This window comes from Mobula birostris, chromosome 21, assembly GCF_030028105.1.
Source record: "Mobula birostris isolate sMobBir1 chromosome 21, sMobBir1.hap1, whole genome shotgun sequence".
Classification (NCBI taxonomy): domain Eukaryota; kingdom Metazoa; phylum Chordata; class Chondrichthyes; order Myliobatiformes; family Myliobatidae; genus Mobula; species Mobula birostris.
This window is the reverse complement of record NC_092390.1, coordinates 20,356,486-20,376,943: the sequence shown is the minus strand read 5'-3', so window position 1 is coordinate 20,376,943 and position 20,458 is coordinate 20,356,486.

The window sequence follows — 20,458 nt, the reverse complement described above, 5'->3', positions numbered from 1 at the left end:
TGTTGACATAGCAAATCTCTTCTAACTCCTAATGAAGTATAGTTGCTGTCTTGCCTTCTTTATAGCTTCATCGATATTAGGACCAGATTAGATTCTTAGAGATCTTGACACCCAGGTGTTACGTAACTGGCAATAATGAATATCAATCGAGACAGGTTATATAAAAACAACCAAACATTTATTAAACATAGATAAACGATAAGGAAAAAACAAACGAAAACTTTAATTGGAAGTTAACCGTTATGCAGCCGTTCGACAAATCGTCACTCGGCACTGGTTCTTAAAGTGTTAAATGCGAAAACAATTCAGATATAGTTCTTAAAATGGTAAGTTCGAAAGTCCAACAGATTTATACGTTCAATTGGGAGAGACTTCTCTGGAGAAGGATTTCTTCATAGATGCGACTTTCCTGCTGGTTCTGTCCAAAGGATTCACGACGCAGTAAATAAACAGTTTGAAACAACTGACCTTGGTTTCTAGAGAGCAAACCTTTGCATGAACTCTTTTCTCTTTTGGCAAGAGTTATCTCCGATGCAGGTTGCTACTCCTTCAATGAAGACTCAATAAGGTCAATCCTTTGTTAAACTGCCAAACGATGCCGACTCCTCTCAATCCTTCGGGTCCTGTACTTCGATAAAGTCTTCACTCTCCCTTCTACTGCTGGAATAGGGTAAATCAGCACATCTAGCCAAAAATTTTCAGTCCAATAATATTGTATCTTGCAATAGAACGCAACACTCCGTTTTAAAAAATGAAACTGCGTCACAAAAACAAACACGCAACAGAAACGGAGACACAGCATCTTCTACCTGGAAATCTACAAACTGAAAACTAACTGCATCATCTGGGGTCTTCCCTTATATACCCATGATGCACATGTCATCACATGACCTCAAATCGGTGGGAAAATCACATCAAGTGACCTCCAAAAGACCATTACATCATTCTCACAAAAAAAACAGATCTCCTTGAGGCATGTAACACAGGAACTTGAAGTTGCTCACTCTCTCCGCTTCTGACCCCTCTATGAGGATTGGTGTGTGTTCCTTCGTCTTACCTTTCCTGAAGTTCACAATCAGCTCTTTCATCTTACTGACACTGAGTGCCAGGTCGTTGCTGCGACACCACTCCACTAGTTGGCATATCTCACTCCTGTACGTCCTGTCGTCACCACCTGAGATTCTACCAACAATGGTTGTATCAAACCAATTTTATAAATGGTATTTGAGCTATGCCTAGCCACACAGTCATGTGTATAGAGAGAGTAGAGCAGTGGGCTAAGCACACACCCCTGAGGCGCACCAGTGTTGATCATCAGTGAGGAAGAGATATTATCACCAATCCACACAGATTGTGGTCTTCCAGTTAGGAAGTCGAGGATCCAATTGCAGAGGGAGGTACAGAGGCCATAGTTCTGAACTTCTCAATCAGGATTGTGGGAATGATGGTGTTAAATGCTGAGCTATATTTGATGAACTGCATCCTGACATAGGTGTTTGTATTGTCCAGGTGGTCTAACGCCGTGTGAAGAGCCATTGAGATTGTGTCTGTCATTGACCTATTGTAGTGATAGGCAATGGGTCTAGGTCCTTGCTGAGGCAGGAGTTCAATCTAGTCACGACCAACTTCTCAAAGCATTTCATCACTGTCGATGTGAGTGCTACTGGGTGACTCACATTGTCCTCCTTAGGCACTGGTATAATTGTTGCCTTTTTGAAGCAAGTGGGAACTTCCACCCATGGCAGTGAGAGGTTGAAAATTCCCTTGAATACTCCCGCCAGTTGGTTGGCACAGGTTTTCAGAGCCTTACCAGGTACTCGGAATGCCAGACATGTACAAGTTGACAGGAAGGTGACAACAACTCAAATAAATATGCGTTACAACAATGGTGTGCAGAAGAGCATCTCTGAATGCAGAGCATGTCGAACCTTGAAGTGGACGGGTTACAGCAGCAGATGACCACGAACATACACTCAGTGGCCACAATATTAAGTACAGGAGGTCCCTAATGAAGTGGCCACTGAGGGTGTGGCCCCTTGAAGTCAGCTCGTATGGATGGACTGAAACCAGATATTGGCAAAAGGGAGAAGCTGACAACACCAAATTGGAGTGAAGCTGGTGTTCCATATACTGAGCTAGTGCAATCTGCCAAACAAGTGGAACATGATATTGAAGTCCGAGTAAGATCATTATAGGTGGGGCTGTTACCTGTTCATCAGCAGCTACAGCCGCTACAGGCAAGTCAACAACCAACATCCAGTAACCAACAGGAAAAAACAGGAAAGGGCAAGATTGCAAAGGAAGGGGAGGCAGGTAGATACAGATTTCCTTTATATTGAGTGTAATTCTATTGTACAGCTTCAGGATATCAGAAAACACTTTGTAGCCAATGAGGAACCTTTCAAGTTTAGTCCTTGGCATAATGTAGTAAAGTGACAATTAATTTGTACACAGCAAGTTCCTATAAACAGTAATACTGAGCTTGATAAATACTGGCCAAAATATCTATAACTGGTTATTAGGTCAATAGGTCATTATAAATTGTCCACTGATTGGGTTAGGGTTAATTGGTGGTTTGAAAGGCCAGAAGGGTCTACTCCATGCTGTATCTCTAAGTAAATAAATATACAAACAAATAGATAGATAGATAATCTAACCTGAATATCAATAAAATAATGCAAGGGGTTTTTGTATCAATATGAATAAAATGATTCCACTGGAAAATGATGCTGAAGAGGTAGTAATGGGGGATAACAAAATGGCGGATGAACTGAATAAGTATTTTGTGTCTGGCTCTTCACTGTGGAAGACACTAGCAGTATGGTGTCAGGGGGCATAAAGTGTGTGCAGTTACAACAACTAGACAGAAGGTTCTTGGGAAACTGAAAGGTCTGAAGGTAAATAAGTTACCTGGACAAGATGGTGTACCCACCAGAGTTCTGAAAGGGGTGGCTGAAGAGATTGTGGAGGCATCAGTAATGATCTTTCAAGATTTTGGAATGGTCACCCAGGTGCTGCAAGGCTGCCCAGGCACTCAGTGTTACCTGGATGACATAAAGTAATTTTTATTGGTAAGGATGGCATGGAACATATCCAAAACATCAAGACTGTGTTAAAAAGATTAAAAGATTATGGGTTCAGAGCATAATGCAACAAGAGTGAATTCTTTAATCCAAGCATCACTTACTGTGGCCACACTATTGATGCACAAGAATTACACAAGTGTGCTGAGAAAATTCAAGCAGTGGTGGATGCTCTAAGGGTATAAGATGAATCACAGTTGTGGTCCTTTTTAGGATTCTTCAACCACTGTAGCAGGTTCCTGCCAAACCTGGCTACTGTGCTCCATCTCTTGAACTCATTACTGCAGACTGGGAAGGAATAGCAAAGGACAAAACAGTGTGAAGTGACTTTCAGAAAGGCAAAGGAAATGGCGACACCTAACACTGTACTCACATATTATAATCCACATCACTCAGTGAAGCTTGTCTGTGACACCTCACCTTATGATATAGGTGCAGTTGTGCCTCACGAACACCCCATAGCCTTCGCATCCTGTTCCCTTATTGCTGCAGAGAGGCCTCGAGTTTGGTTTGGGTTGTAAAATGTGTCAACCAGTACTTGTATGGGGGAAAGAGTTTACCGTCATTACTGATCCTCAACCACTCGTGTCCATTTTCAATCCACAGTAGGGTGTTCTACTAACAGCAGCTGCCCAACTACAGAGGTGGGCTCTGTTTCTTGGAGGACACAATTACAAGATTGAATTGAAGAGGACAACTAATTATAGAAATGCTGATGGATTGTCCTGTTTACCCTTGCAAAAGGAAATACTGGAAAAATTTACAAAAACAGAGACTCCTCTTGATATGTTCTCTCTAACGCATATCGAAAGTCTTGGATCAGGAGAGATGATCCAAAGATAAACCAGAAAAGTCCCCACACTGTCTCCGGTCTACATGGCCATCCAAAATGGCTGGAATGTACATCAGAAACTTCAGTTCCCCAATTGTTACCAGCACTGGGATGAGCTTGCCCTTGATGGAGGTTGCCTTATATGGGGATTGAGAGTTGTCGTACCATCAAAGCTCAGAGCTAAAGTGATGGAGGAGCTACATACCGGTCATCCGGACATGGTTAAAATGGAAGTACTGGCTTGAAGCTTTGTCTGGTGGCCTGGGATAGATCAGCAAATTGAGCAACTCATCATGCACTGTTCGGGATGCCTACATGTTCCGAAGATGCAGCACCTCTCCATCCCTGAGAATGGCCTGCATTGGCCTGGCAGAGGACTTGTGTGGATTTCGCTGGACCATTCATGGGCACAAATTTCTCGGTAGTAGTGGATGTAGCTACAAAATGGCCAGAAGTGGCCCCAATAGCCTCCACTACTGCCTCACACAATGTTAATGTGTTGAGAAGCCTCTTCTCAAGGACTGGTGTTCCAGAACAGTTAGTCAGTGACAATGGACCACAGTTAGTGGGTAAACAGTTTCAGTCTTCCTAAAAATGAATAGAATAAGACATATTGCATCTGAACCGTACCACCCAGCTACAAATGGCTGGTGGAAAGGTTTGTCCAGAGTCTAAATAACACACTGTGAACAATGTCAGTGGAACACACTGTACTGACCCTAAATCAGAAACTCATCAATTTCTTCCTTTTATATCACAATGCAGCTCACTCCATAACCAGCCATGCTGTTCCTGGGTCGTTCATGCTGCTGAGACAAATTGAGGACTCCTCAGACAAGGAGGTTCAATGTTTCACTCCTGGACCGGTAGCCCTGGTGGGGGACTACAGAAGTATCAAAAGTGGGTACTTGGAAAGATTAAGGACAGAACTGGACCACTTTCCTACACAGTGAAGATTGTGTCTGATGTCATCTACAGACGACACATCGATCAGTTGAGGAGAGTAGAGTCAATTGTTAGAGAAGAAAGTTGGTTACTGCTGCCGGAACCACTTCCAACAGTCTCAACTCCTACAACTATCACGGAGGAGGCCCCAGAACTAAGATCGTTTCACAGCCATAAGCCTCACCCGACAAGCAGTGTGATCCTTCTTGTCAGCAAAAACATTATCTCACAAGAGTAAGAAAGCCTTCGCAGCAATGAAACCTTCAGGCCTGATGGAACAATTTAAAAATTGACAATGCTGTGGAAGTCTGTATATAGTAGTTGCATTATACGTATAGTATACTGTGTACACAGTTGCTATGTATTCTCTATTGAGTTGGAGTTTATATCTAAGCAGGGAGGAGAGTTGTGTATTTGACATTTCAGTAATATTTGAGTAATCTTGTATACATATTGCCTGATTAAGCATTCTTGTCTATTTAAATAATTCATTATGGGTTACATGTAAGAATACATGAATTGCATACGTCATTATGTTACCACGTGATACATACGCACGTCACTGAAAGTAAACACGAAGTTAGACTCACATTTGCAACTCCCACATCTTCCTTTTAATTAGTTTAATACTTTGAAGTTAGAAAACATAAAAATACCCTTCACAATTTTGTATACCTCTATCAAATCTCCCCTCAATCTTCTAGGTTCTAGAAAATAAAGCCCTAACCTATTCAACCTTTCCCTATAACTCAGGTCCACAAGCCCCGGCAACGTCCTTGTAAATTTTCTCTGTACTCCTTCAATCTTATTTACATCTTTCCTGTAGGTAGCCATGCAGTTTTGGTCACAATACTCCAAATTAGGCCTCACCAACATCAATACAATTTCAACATAACATCCCTACTACTGTACTCAATACCTTGATTTATGAAAGCCAATATGCCAAAAGCTTTCTTTACAACCCTGTCTACATGCAATGCTACTTTCTATGAATTATGGATATTATCTACTATGATCTTCAGTGCCCTACCACTCACCGTAATAAGACCTACCTTGGATGGTCCTCCCAATGTGCCACATCTGCTATTTTTCAGCCTATTTTTCCAGCTGATCCAGATCCCACTGCAAGCTTTGATAGTCATCCTCACTGTCCACTACACCCCCAATCTTGGTGTCATCTGCAAATTTGCTGATCCAGTTCATTGATATAGAAGACAAACAAGAATGGGCCCAGCACTGATCCTTGCAGCACTAGTCACAGGCCTCCAGTCAGAGAGGCAACCATCTACAGCCACTCTTTGTCTTCTTCTGTAAAGCCAATGTATAATCCAATTTACTACATCTAAGCGACTGAACCTTCTTGACCAACCTCCCATGGGTACTTTGTCAAAGGCTTTGCTAACATCCACGTAGACAACATCCACTGCCTTGCCTTCATCAGCTCTGCTAGTAACTTCCTCAAAAAGCTCCATATGTTTGGTTGGACACAATTTACCACGCACAAAGCCATATTGACTATCCCTAATCAATCCCTGTCTATCCAATATTTATAAAGCCAGTCCCTTAGAATAACTTCCAATAACTTCCCCACTATTGGTGTCAGGCTCACCGCCTATAATTTCTTGGCTTATTCTTAGAGCCTTTCTAAACAAAAGAACAACATTAACTATCCTCTGACCCTTCACCCATGGCTATGATTGTTTGAAACATCTCCACTAAGGCCCCTGCAGTTTCTGCACTAGCCTCCCACGGGATCTGAGGAACACATTTTCAGGTTCTGGGGATTTATCCACAGTAATTTGCCGAAAGACAGCAAACAGCTCCTCTTCTGTAATTTGTACAAGGTCCCTGGTCGATGCTGCTTTGCCTCACTTCTATACACTCTGGGTCAATCTCCTGAGTAAATACAGATGGAAAAAAATCACTTAAGATCACCTCCATCTCTTTTGACTCCACATATGGACTATCATTCAGATCTTCCAGAGGACCAGTTTTGTCCCTTCCAATCCTTATGTTCGGACAATCCCTTAGGATTATCCTTCACCTTGTCTGTTGAGGCAACCTCATGCCTTCTTTTAGCCCTCCTGATTTCTTTCTTAAGTGTTCTCTTGCATTTCTTATACCCCTCAAGTATGTCATTTTGTTCCTGCCTGCTTATACCTGCTATCTGCCTCCTTTTTGTTTCTTAACCAAGGCCTCAATATCTTTCAAAAACCAAACTTTCCTAAAGCTTGGCACCCCAACCCTCATCTCTTCCCTGGCACCACTAACTCTCTTCCCCCCCTCTGATCCCAGTGTTAATTCTTGCTGTGTCTTCACCATTCCCTCCAACCTTCCCCACTCCGAGGCAGAATGTTCTGTTCACAGCTAGGGCCTTACCCTTGTCCCCTTTGCCCGTGCTTCAGTGAGTTCCACGCACGCCACAACATCAAGCTCTTCTTCCCTCGTCTCTGTCTCTGAGCCCACTTCTTCGGCAAGAATTACACATGGCGCACTGATGACCTCTTCTCCTGCCTTCAATCCTCCTCCTGTTGGACACCCCGATCTGGTTCACTGCCTGCTCCGGATCTTTTCATTTCAAATTGCCAACAAGATATCAACCATCTTGACCTCAGCATTCCTCTGTTCTCCTCGAACCTTAACTCTTCTGAATGCACTGCCCTGCATGCCCTCCTCCCCAATTCCAACCGTATCATCAAACCTACAGTCAGAGGGGGTGCTGTTGTAGTGCGGTGCACTGACCTCTACCTTGTTGAGGCCAGGTGGCAATTCTCATTCACCTACTCATACCCACCCTTTGAAGAGAACTCCTCTCCCCCATCAGAAAACTGACCTTATCAGCTCTGGAGAACTCCCATCCACTGCTACCAAACTCATAGTTCCCTTACCCCTCACTGCTTACTTTTACCTCCTACCCAAGATGCACAAGTCTGACTGACTGGGAGGCTTATTGTCCCTGCCTGTCCCTGCCCCACTGAATCCGTGTCCTTGTACCTCAATTCCATCTATCCGCCTTAGTCCAGTCCCTTCCCACCCACATCCTCAACACTTCTCATGCTCTTGATCCCCTCGGTAACTTTCAACCCCGGCCATGGCTGCCTCATTTTCACCTTGGATCTTCAGTCCCTATACGTTTCTACCCCCATCAAGAAGGCCTGAAAGTTCTTCGCTGTTTTCCCAACAAAAAAAACAACCAATTCTGCTCTTCCGTCCTCCTCTATCTGACAGAACAGGTCCTCACCCTCAACAACTTTTCCTTCGGCTCCTCCCACTTTCTCCGGACTTGAGGGGTAGCTTTGGGCCCCAGCTATGTCTGCCTCTTCACTGGCTATGTAGAACAGTCCAGGCTCGAAGCCTTCCCCAGTAAAATTCCCCAACTCTTCCCCTGCTACATTGACAACTGCATTGACGCTGCTTCATGCACCCACGCTGAGCTCATCAATTTCATCAACTTTGCCTCTAACTTCCATCCTGCCCTTAAATTCATTTGGTCCATCTCTGACAACTCCCTTGTCTTTCTCGATCTCTCTCTCTCCATCTCTGGAGACAAACTGTCAACTGGCATCTTTTATAAACATACCAATTCCCACAGTTATCTTGACTATACTTCCTCCCACTCTATGTCCTATTAAAATGCTATTCCCTTTTCTCAGTTCCTTTGCCTCCACCACTTCTGTTCCTAGGATGCTGCTTTCCTTTCCAGGACATCAGAGATGTCCTCCTTCTTCAAAGAACAGTGTTTCCCCTCCTCCATCACTGATGCAGCCCTCATGCACATCTCCTCCATTTCCCAAACATCCACACTCACCCCATCGTCTCACTGCCTTAAGAGTAATAGATTTCTTCTTGCCCCCACCCCATGAGCCCAAGAGCCTCCATATCCAACACATTATCCTCCACAGCTCTGCCATCTCCAAAGGGTTCCTACTACTAATCATATTTTTACCTCCCCCCCCCCACCCCGTTTTCCACAGGGAACGTTCACTCCACAAATCTCTTGACCGTTTGTCCCGCCACACTAATCTCCCTTGCTGCACTTAGTGCTACACCTGTCCATTCATCCCATCCCTCACTTCCATTCAAAGCCTCAAACACTTCATCTGCGAATCTGCTGGAGTTGTCTGTTGTGTCCGTTACTCCCAATGCCAGCTCCTCTACATTGGTGAGACCCAACGTAGATAGGGGGACCACTTTGTTGAGCACCTTCGCTCCTCACCTTCATTCCTTGTGGTCAACTATTTTACTTCTGATGCCTATTCCTGTTCCATGGCCTCCTCGTGCCAGGATGAGGCCTCCCTCAGGGTGGAGGAGCAATACCATATGTTCCATCTTGGTAGCTTCCAACCTGATGGCATGAATAGCGATTGCTCCTTCTGGTAAAAACATTTATTTTCCCTCCTCCTCCCATCTCCTTCTATTCCCCACTCTGACCTTTTACATCTTCTCACCCGCTTATCACCTCTCCCTGGTTCCCCTCCTCCTCCTCTTTCTCCCATGGTCCACTATCCTCTCCTATCAGATTCCTTCTTCTCCAGCCTTTTACCTTTCCCACCCACCTGACTTCACCTATCACCTTCTAACTAGCCTCCTTCTGCTCCCCCCACCTTTTTATTCTGGTATCTAAGCTCTTCCTTTACAGTCCTGAAGAAGGGTTCAGCCCGAAACATCTGCTGTTAATTCATTTCCATGGATGGTGTCTGACCTGCTGGTGTGGTGGCAAGGAAGACCACCCCTTCTCCCAATGACCAGGTGCTGTGTCTTACCGAGGCCAATGCAGTGGATAGTGAGGTCAGCTGAAGGGATCACTGGGGTCCCTCTTCTCGCCATTACAAACATTTATACCACACACTGCATCCGCAAAGCTAACAGCATTGTGAAGGACTCCACACACCCCTCACACAAACTCTTCTCCCTCCTGCCATCTGGCAAAAAGTACCGAAGCATTTGGGCTCTCACAACCAGACTGTGTAACAGTCTCTTCCCCCAAGCTATTAGACTCAATTCCAAGAGTCTAGTCTGACAGCAACCTACACCCACACACACACTCAACTGAACACCACTCCACTCCCTTTTGCAATTTTTGCTCATTTCTTTCTCAATTCCTGCTAAAACATTGCTTACATTTACACTTACATCATTTATTATTATATTGTAATTTGTTCTTTATTGTGCCTATTGTCTTGCTTATTAATTATTGTACTGTCTTGCACTGTTTTGTGCACTTTATGTAGTCCCGTGTAGGCCTGAAGCCTAATGTAGTTTTGTGTTGTCTCAGGTAGTCTAGTGTAGTTTTGTGTTGTTTCATGTAGCACCGTGGTCCTGGAGGATCATTGTTTTGTTTTTACTGTGTACTGTACCAGCAGTAATGGTTGAAATGACAATAAAAGCAACTTGACTTGACTTGAATTCCTCCAGCATTCTGGGTGTGTTGCTTTGGATTTCCAGCATCTGCAGATATTCTCATGTTTATGTTCCCTAAGTCCATTATCCTAGCCTTTTATTCTGACAGGAACATACAAAATCTGTACTCTCAGAATTTCACTTTTGAAGACCTGCCACATACCAGATACACCTTTGCCAGAAAACACCCTGTCCTGATCCACACTTGCCAGATCCTTTCTGATATCATCAAATTTAACCTTTTTCCAAATTTAGAAACTCATCCTGTGGACCAGACCTCTCCTTTTCCATAATTACCTTAAAAGTAATGGCATTATGATTCTATCCCTAAATAATGCAAAGTGTTCCCTTACACAAACTCCTGTCACCTGCTCCGTCTCATTCCCTGATAGGAGATCTAGTATCACATTCTCTCTAGCTGGGAACTCTAAGTATTGATTAAGGAAACTTTCCTGAACACATGTGACAAACTCTTTCCCATCCAGCTCTATTACAGTACGGGAGTCACAGTCAATATATGGAGAGTTAAAATCACCTACTATCACAACCTTATGTTTTTTCAACTATCTGTGATCTCTCTACAAATTTGCTCCGTTAAATCCCATGGACTGTTGGGTGGTCTATATATAATCTCATTAACATGGTCATACCATTCTTATTCTTCATTTCTACAATAAAGCCTCTCTAGATGAGCTCTCCAGTCTGTCCTGACTGAGCATCCCCATGGCATTTTCCCTGACTAGTAATCCACCCATTTCCCTTTAATCCCTCCTGTTAAAACAGCAGAACCCCGGAACACTGAGCTGCCATTTTTGCCCCTCCTGCAACCAAGTCTCACTTATTCTGATGTTCTGGTTCTCATCCCCCTGCAACTCTTGTATAAATCATCCTGCCCCACCCCCGCACTAGCAAACCTTCCAACTGGGATAGTAATCCCCCTCCATTTCAGGTGCAAAGCATCCCTTCTGGACAGGTCTCACCTTCTCTGGAAGAGAGCCCAATGATCTAAAAATCTGAAGCCCTTCCGCCTGCACCAGCTCCTTAGCCACGTGTTAAACTATATGATCTTCCTATTTCTGAATTCACCAGCATGAGGCATGGATAGCAATCCTGAGATCACAACCCTGGATGTCCTATCCTTTCACTCAGCACCTAACTCCTTGCACTCACTTTGCAGAACCTCGTCACTCATCCTGCCCATGTCATTGGTGCATACGTGGACCATGACCTCTGGCTGCTCACCCTCCCACTTTAGAACGCGGAGGACTTGATCCAAGACGTTCCAGACCCTGGCACCCGGGAAGCAACGTACCACCTAGGAATCTCATTCTCATCTGTCCCCCTAACCAACAAATCCCGTCACCAAAGCTCACACAGAGCCAGACTCGGTGCCAGGTATCTAACCGCTGTGGTCTCTATTCCTCTGCTAGGTCATCCCCCACAACAGTATCCAAAGCAGTATATCTGTTATTGAGGGAAATAGCCACAGGGTACTCTGCACTGGCTGCCTATCTCCTTTCCCCCTCCTGACAGTCACCCAATTACGTGTGTCCTACACCTTGGTTGTAACTACTTCCCTGTACATCCAGTCTATCAAACCTTCAGCCTCCCAAGTGATCCGGAGTTCATCCAGTTCCAGCTCCAACTCCTTAACATGGTCTGTCAGAAGTTGCACCTGGAGGCACTTGTTACCGGTGTAGCCATCAGGGACGCCGGAAATCTCCCTGCCTTCCCAAATCCTGCAAGAGGAGAATTCCACTATCCTGTCCAGCATCCCCATTGCTCAAAATGTGCAATAAAAAAGAACAAAAGAATAAATAACAAAAAAAAGCAGGTCTCTAGAATTGAACTCCAATGCCACGAGCTGCAATAATGTTGTGCTAACTGCTACACTACTGTGGCACCACTGAGGTGTTTCATCTGAAATACAGCACCTTTACAGCATTCTGGCAATTAAGTATCAGCCTGTGATTTCATACTTACCTGGATGAAAAAACTCTTCTTGGGCTTCCAGCCAGGTACAGGTATCAATTCTAACCGATATTTCGATGAAAATGGCAGAGTTTGTCATTGGGGATGATGCCTGGGCACATTTAGACAAGTGATATATATACAGAATATACAGGATAGTGGAATTCTCCTCTTGCAGGATGTGAGAAGGCAGGGAGACTTCCAGTGTTACAACTAAGGTGTAAGTGTGTATGTCCCATCTTGTTTACAATCAAATTCCAGTTCTTACTTAGAGTGAGACCTTCATCTTTGTGTCATAAGGGGGGCATTGGAGGCAGACCTAAATGCAAAACACAGGCACTGAGGTACCAGGAACAGGACTAGGCGTGACAAGAAAGCAAGGGAAGTGGGAAAGAAATGACGCTGGACAAGACACAGGCCCTGGACAAGACTAGGATACAGGGCCTGGGCTAGGACATGGACAAGAAACACAGAACCTGGACAAGGAACAAGGAACTAGGAACAAGAAGCCTGGACTAGTGACAAGGAGCTCCGGAACCAGAGCCTGGATAAGGACCCAGAACCTGGGTCTTGGTTGGGACTCAGAACCTGGGACTTGACCTGGGCTTGGACTCCAGATCTTGGCGAGGACAAGATGTGGAAAGGCAACAGGACTAGACATGGCGGCAGGACACGGGACCAGAACTGGATGAGGACACGAAGAAAAGACTTGGACTTGGGAGACTGGAACACAGAACACAGAGCCTTGGTAATCTTGGGAGACAGGAATGCAGAACACAGAGCCTTGGTAATCTTGGGAGACAGGAATGCAGAGCCTTGGATTTGGAAGAACAGGAACATGGAACACAGAGCCAGGACCCCTCCTTGGGAACAGAACTTGGGGCCGGGGCTCTACATAGAGTCAGGACCCCTCCTAGGGAGCAGGACGTAGGGCCGGAATTCATACACAGAACACTGAGAGACAGTTCCCAACTCAAAGTAGCGGCAAACAGCCGGACCTACCTAGCGAAGGAGGGGACACGGAGACAGTTCTCAACTCAAGGTAGCAGCAAACGGCTGGATCTACCTAGCGAAGGTGAGGACACAAAGAGATAGTTCCAAACAATGGTAGACAGCTCCTTATCTGGACACAGCAAGGCTCCAGTCTTGCTCCGGCGGTAGAACTTGACAGCGATACAGGCGAGGACGCAAGCGAGTTTGCAGGCAAGGCTTCAGGAGGAAGGTGAAGGGAAGGGAAGGGAACAGTCCAGCAACTGAAGCTTCTTCTACTTCTTCTTCTTCTTCTTCTGTTTTCAGCTGTTTAGACGCATCCGGGCATATTACAGCCCTCCACAGGATGTATAATTAATTATAGAACTTCAAGGAACTCAAATTCTCGAATACAACCTAGTCTCACGTATAAACTGAATAATAGACTCTTCAATCAGATGTTGATTCTCTTGATGGCCAAACAAAGATTTAATAGAAAACCAAAATAAATTTAAGCCAGACAGCGTCTTGAACAGCATGCTTCTTTCAATTTTGTATCGATTACAGCTCAGCAAAACCTGCTGGACTGTCTCTGGACTACCACAGTCACATAATCCAGTAGGATGTTTTCCTATTATCTTTAAATAATAGTTTAACCCACAATGCCCCAACCTAAGTCTTGTAAATTTCACCATATCTCTACGACTTAAAAGGTAACAGTCTGAGACCTTTTTAACTATGGATGACTGGAAAAATAATGCCTGCCCTTTAATTCATTTTTCCAATCCTCCTGCCACTTCTTCTCTATACCTTTTTTAATCCTACTTCTCAATTCTGCTCTGCCTAGGGGAACTCTAATTTCTACTTGCCTGCTCTGTAAGGAAGACTTTGCAATGCCATCCGCAATTTCATTTCCCTCCACCCCAGCATGCCCAGGTATCCATGAAAATCTAACCGCACAACCCATCTTCCCTACTCTAAACAACACTAAGAGAATCTCAATAACTATGTCAGGACGAGCTTTTGATTTACTCCCTTTTATAGACTCTAAGGCAGCAGCAGAATCTAAACAGATGATAACCCTACGTGGTTGAGAGTCTTCTATCCACCATAAGGCCCAGAGGATTGCTAATAATTCTGTTGCAAAGACAGAAACACCATCTGAAACCCAATGACCAATCTTAACTCCAAGTTGAGACACACACATCCCAAATCCTGCCCTACTGCTCTCTGGGTCCACTGAGCCATCAGTAAAAATCTTCAGATAAGATCCCCATTTATTATTTAAATATTCATTTGTGATTAACGCTGATGAAATTGCACTGCTTCCTTTAAACTGAAAAAGGAGGAATAGGTCTACTTCTGGTTCTGGAAGGAGCCAAAAAGGGACAGGTGGCAAGCAGATTTGGTCAACTATGTCTTCCTCAGTCAGTTTCAATTTCACAGCCCAGTTATTAAGCAAATCTAAAAATGGGAATCTTTTAATTTTACTTTGGCACTCCGACTTCCTCTACAAAAGACACTTTGATGGACAGCTGTGATTGAATCCATTTAGTTTTACCCAATACTGCAGGCCCAACTGAATTCGTCTTAAGTGCAGAGGCATTTCTCCCATCTCCACACATAATGCCGGGACTGTTGTTGTTCTAAAACCTCCACAACAGAGTCTAAGTGCTTTGGACTGCACAGTGTCTAGTTTTCCAAGCACTGCCGTAGCAGCGGAACCATAAGCAATACAGCCATAATCAATAACTGATCTAATCATAGCTAGATATATTAAGTACATAGTTTCCCACCCTGCTCCCCAGTCGCATCCAGCAATACTTCTCATAATATTTAAAACTTTCTCACACTTTCCAATTGTTTTATCGATATGAACCCTCCAAGTAAGTCTTTCATCAAACCAGACACCTAAAAACTTGAATACCTTGACTTTTTCTAGTGGGGAATCATATAGACACAACTCACAATCAGGAATCTTTCTTCTAAAGCCAAGAATCATATATTCGGTCTTAGAAGCAGAAATCCTGAAACCCCATTTATTAGCCCAGTTTTCAACTGATCTTAAAGTCTTTTGTACCTGCCTTAATATATACTTGATGTTTCTTCCTCTTTTCCACATTGCACCATCATCTGCAAACAGTGATTTGCCAAACCCTGTCCCTACCTGATCAAAGATATCATTTATCATGACATTAAAAAGAACTGGACTGATGACACTTCCTTGAGGGGTACCATTACCTATTTTAACTGACTTGGAGCTTGTTCTGCCTATTCTCACTTGAATTGTCCTTTCCTTAAGGAAATCTTTGATCCAATTAAACATTCTACCTCTAATTCCCACATCATACAGTTTAATTAATAAGCCATCCTTCCATAGTGAGTCATATGCTCTTTCAATATCTAGAAATACTCTTACCATTACTTCTCTATTTTGAAATGCTTTTTAATATCATGATCTAAAAGGGCAACAGATTCCATTGTTGATCTTCCAGTTCTAAAACCATTTTGATAGGCAGCAAAATATCCCTTATTTTCCAAAAAATAAACAAGTCTGTTGGTGACCATTTGTTCCATAGTTTTACAAAGCACTAACGTTAAAGCTATAGGCCGATACAAACTAGGACTACACGCGTCCTTACCTGGCTTTAAAACTAGCAACTGAAGCTGAACCCAGGAGCTGTTTCTGCAGCCAGCCCAAAATGGGAATCATGTGCCTCAGTTAAGGCACACAATAGGACAAGGGAAAACTAGAAAACCTGGAATAAGGAACAATGGACCAGACCGTGAACCAGAATGCAGACTTCACGGACAGGACCATGATACTTTGTTAAAATTCTTATTCTCTAATCTTATTTCAATAGCCTCCTTCACCAGGCAGCCCTGGCGGGACAGTAGAAACCTGATTGGTTGAGGACTAGCTAATCAGGAGGGAAAGATAAGGAGGTGTATAGATTAGATTAGATTAGATTAGATTAGATTATGAGGACACTCAGTCCTCGTTTATTGTCATTTAGAAATGCATGCATTAAGAAATGATACAATGTTCCTTCAGTATGATATCATAGAAATACAAGACAGACCAAGACTAAAACTGACAAAAACCACATAATTATAACATATAGTTACAACAATGCAAAGCAATACCGTAATTTGATAAAGAGCAGACCGTGGGCACGGTAAAAAAAGGTCTCAAAGTCCTGATAGCCTCATTATCTCACACAGATGGTAGAAGGGTGAAACTCTCCCTGCCATGAACCTCCAGCGCCGTAAACTTGCTGATGCAGCACCCTGGAAGCACCCGACCACAGCAGACTCTGAGTCCATCTGACAACTTCGAGCCTCCAACCAGCCCTCCAACACCGAGCACCATCTCTGCCAAGCACTTCGACCCCGCCCCAGCCGCCGAAGACTCAGGGCCTTCCCCTCCGGAGATTCTGGATCACACAGTAGCAGCGGCAGCAAAACAAGCAGTTCAGAAGTTTCACCAGATGTTCCTCTGTGCTCTCACGTCTGTCTCCATCAAATCAGAATTACGCACGGCACCCTACTTGACAGATAACAGATATTCATCACCGGAGTGGCCGCTGCACGCTGCATCGCGCTGCCATCTTCTCCTCCTCCAGGAGAAGGAGAAGTAATACTGGATAGACGTGCCTAGGCATCATCCCTAATGAAGATGGCAGTTTGTCATTGAAATGTCAGTTAAAGTTGATACCTGTACCTGGCCTGGCTGGAAGCCTGAGAAGGGTGTATTCATGATACATGCAGGGAAAGCACTAGATCCTTTTCCACTTACCTGGATGTTTACTGCACACACTCAACAGGAAAATCCAGTCCTTCTAATAAAGGTGCACGAAAGGCACAAATAGGGTGGAGAACTAGAAATTTTTTCATAGGGTGTAAAGGGCTAACACGAAGATCATCATTTTAAGGCAATTGGAACAAAATATAGGGGGGATGTCGGAGGTAAGTATTTTTGCAGAAAGTGGAACAGCCTGCAAGGGGATGGTGGTAGAGAGACACATTAGGGATATTTAAGAAAGCTTTAGATAGGCACATGGATGATAGAAAAATGGAGGGCTGTGTAGGAGGGAAGGGTTAGAGTAGGTTAAAAGGTGGACCAAATAGCCTGTAGTGTGCTGAAATGTTGTAAGTTCTAGAAGTCCACTACCCTGTCTCCCATTATCCAGTCTTTTCCCATCTACATCTAGGACCCCTTGCATACATTTTTGACAATATCTGATTCCCTGGCCTCCAGGGTTTCATCTTCACTGTGGATGTTAAGTCTTTATCGACATCTGTTCCCTGTCTAGAAGGTCATAGATCCCTCCTCTTCTTTCTCCAACAAAGATCCAGTCAGCCCTCTTCCTCCAACACTCACGTCCACCTGGCAGAACTTACACCAGCCCTCAGCAGCTTCTCCTTTCATCGCTCACGTTTCCTACAAATGGAGGGTGTAGCCATTAAGGCCACTCTCATGGTAACTGGCTGCACTTGTCTTTTTGTTGCATACATGGAATGGTCCTTGTTCCAGACTTTCTGCCACTAGAACTCTTTCCCGACCATACTGAAGCTGCTTCCTGCACGGGCGCAGAGCTTGGCACTCAAGTTCACCGTGCATTGAAGGCGAGAGGGAGTAAATCCTAAGAAGCTGTGAGGGCCAAGTTTTTTTTAGAAAGAGAGAGGTGGATGCTTGGATGGAACCGCCAATGTGGTAATGGAGGCAATATAACAGCGTTGTATAAGACTTAGGCACACGGCTATACAAAGAACGGAGAGATTTGGACCTTGTGTAAACAGAAGGGACTAGTTCGGTAGACTTTCACTGCATAGCTTAACTTGCTCAGCACGTTGTGACTGCTCTTGTGCTGTACTGTTCTATGTTGTTCCATGTTCACTTGACTCTTTCTGACATGCCTTTTCGCGTTCAAGATAACTCCACTCCATCTCAGGAGTCAAACTTTCCACTGACGTCCACTATAACCCCACTGACACCCCCCCCCCTACCACATACACACACACACACACACACACACACACACACACACACACACACAGCAACACGTTTGAAGTTCGAAAGGCAGATTTATATTTAAATAAAACTCGAAACGCAACGGGATCACTGATATCTGGCTTCATTACCGAGGCTTTATGCAAAGGCTAGAAAAGATAACACTTCTTGTCCTCAAACCCAAACTCTGAGTACAGTACCCTCGTCATACTCAGAAAAAATGAAATACAGGATACCTTTAACTAAATCAACAACATATTCAGCGACGTCAAGTCTACAATGGAAGGAGAAGGTGAGAACCGACTCGTGTTCCTGGATGTACATGTCACGGAAAGGACTGGCGGTACACTAGAGACCCCATCTACCAGAAGGGTACACGCACGGACCAGGTACTGAACTACCACAGTAAACACCCAGCCTGCCACATGAAAAGCTTCACTCGCTCCTTATTTAAGAAAGCACAAACACACTGCAGCACCACTGAACTTCGAGCAAGGGGAAAGAAGCGCTTACTCAGAGTATTCCAGAACGACGGCTACCCACGGATTTTCATCAGGAGATCAGAGAAAGTCACGCAGACCTCAACGCACATTGAAATGCACAACCTTGCCCTGCAATCAGAATTTATCAGAACTGCTGGACTGCTCGAACCTCACGGAATCACAAACCAACAGGGACTTTAAGGTAGCTTGTCTCAAGAATCAAAATACCATTAAAGGCAATCAACAAAAGCAATACGGTCAACACACATCAAAGTTGCTGGTGAACGCAGCAGGCCAGGCAGCATCTCTAGGGAGAGGCACAGTCGACGTTTCAGGCCGAGACCCTTCGTCAGGTCTGTCTGTCTGTCTGTATCTTGTTTTACGGCGGTTGGCATCCAGTTTAATGGTGCATTACCGCCACCCTCTGCTCCGGAATGTGCACTAGACATACATTCTAAATCCCTTCACCCAATTAAACACACACACACACACACACACACATACAAACCTACACTTCACTCTCCCATCTTTGACCATCCTAGTATCCTATTCCTGTTTATTCGTCATATTCTATAAAAAACCCCTGTACCCCTTAAAAACACTAAAAGTACCCGGACTTATGCTCTCTCACCCATGCCCAGCAACCCTTTTAATGTGAATTCCTGCATCCCCAACTCCCTTAATTTATTTCTCATCATCTCTCTCTGTATCCCATACTTCCTGCAACACAAAACTACATGTTCTACTGACTCCTCTTCCTGACATTCCTCACACAATCCTGTCTGGTGTTTCCCTATCATTTTCAATGTTTTGTTTAATGCACAATGCCCCAGCCTTAACCTAGTCCACACAATTTCCTCTCTTCTGTTTCCATTACCTACCCTAGTAACTGCAACACTCTTTTGTATTTGATATAAATGCCTCCCTTTCCCCTCCCTGTCCCATCTTTCTTGCCACATTCGGTTGACTTTTTCCCAGATTACACACTTAACCTCTGCTTTACTGATACTAATGTGCATTTCCACATTTTCTTTCTTTAACGCCCTCTTTGCCAACTCATCCATCCTCTCATTCCCCTTCACCCCTACATGTGCTGGAACCCATAGAAATTTTACCTGACCTCCCTGATTTGCAATTCTTGTAACTAACTGAAGCACTTCATAAAGTACATCTTGCCGACTGTTTGTGTGAAAAGACCTTAAACTTGCTAGAACTGAGGATGAATCTGAACATATCAATGCTTTGGCTTGTTTGGCTTTCTGCACCCATTGCAACGCAACCAACACTGCCAGCATCTCCACTGTAAACACCCCTAACTTATTAGATGTTCTTCTGCTGATTCCAATTTCTTTTGCTGGTATTACCACCCTAAACCCTGTCACTCCTGTTTCAGGTTCCTTCGCACCATCCGTATAAATGTGAGTATAATCACTATACTTCTCCATCACATGACAGTTAAATGCATTTACCAAATCTGTTTTATATCTTTCTTTCCTTTTTACCTCTAACAAATGCCAGTCTATGTCAGGCCATACAAGCTTCCATGGAGCTACAACCGGATAAACTACTGAAGGACTTATCCTCAGATCAAATACTCCACATTCTTTCGCGATATCATTCCCTACCCGACTAAAGGTATCCCTCTGAAACCTCCCATTTTCCCAGCACTCCTGCAACACTCCTTTAGTAGGGTGAGAATCATTGTGCCCCTGCAAGTTAGCCCAGTAGTTTGCCATCAGTTGCATCCTTCTTAGTTCCAAAG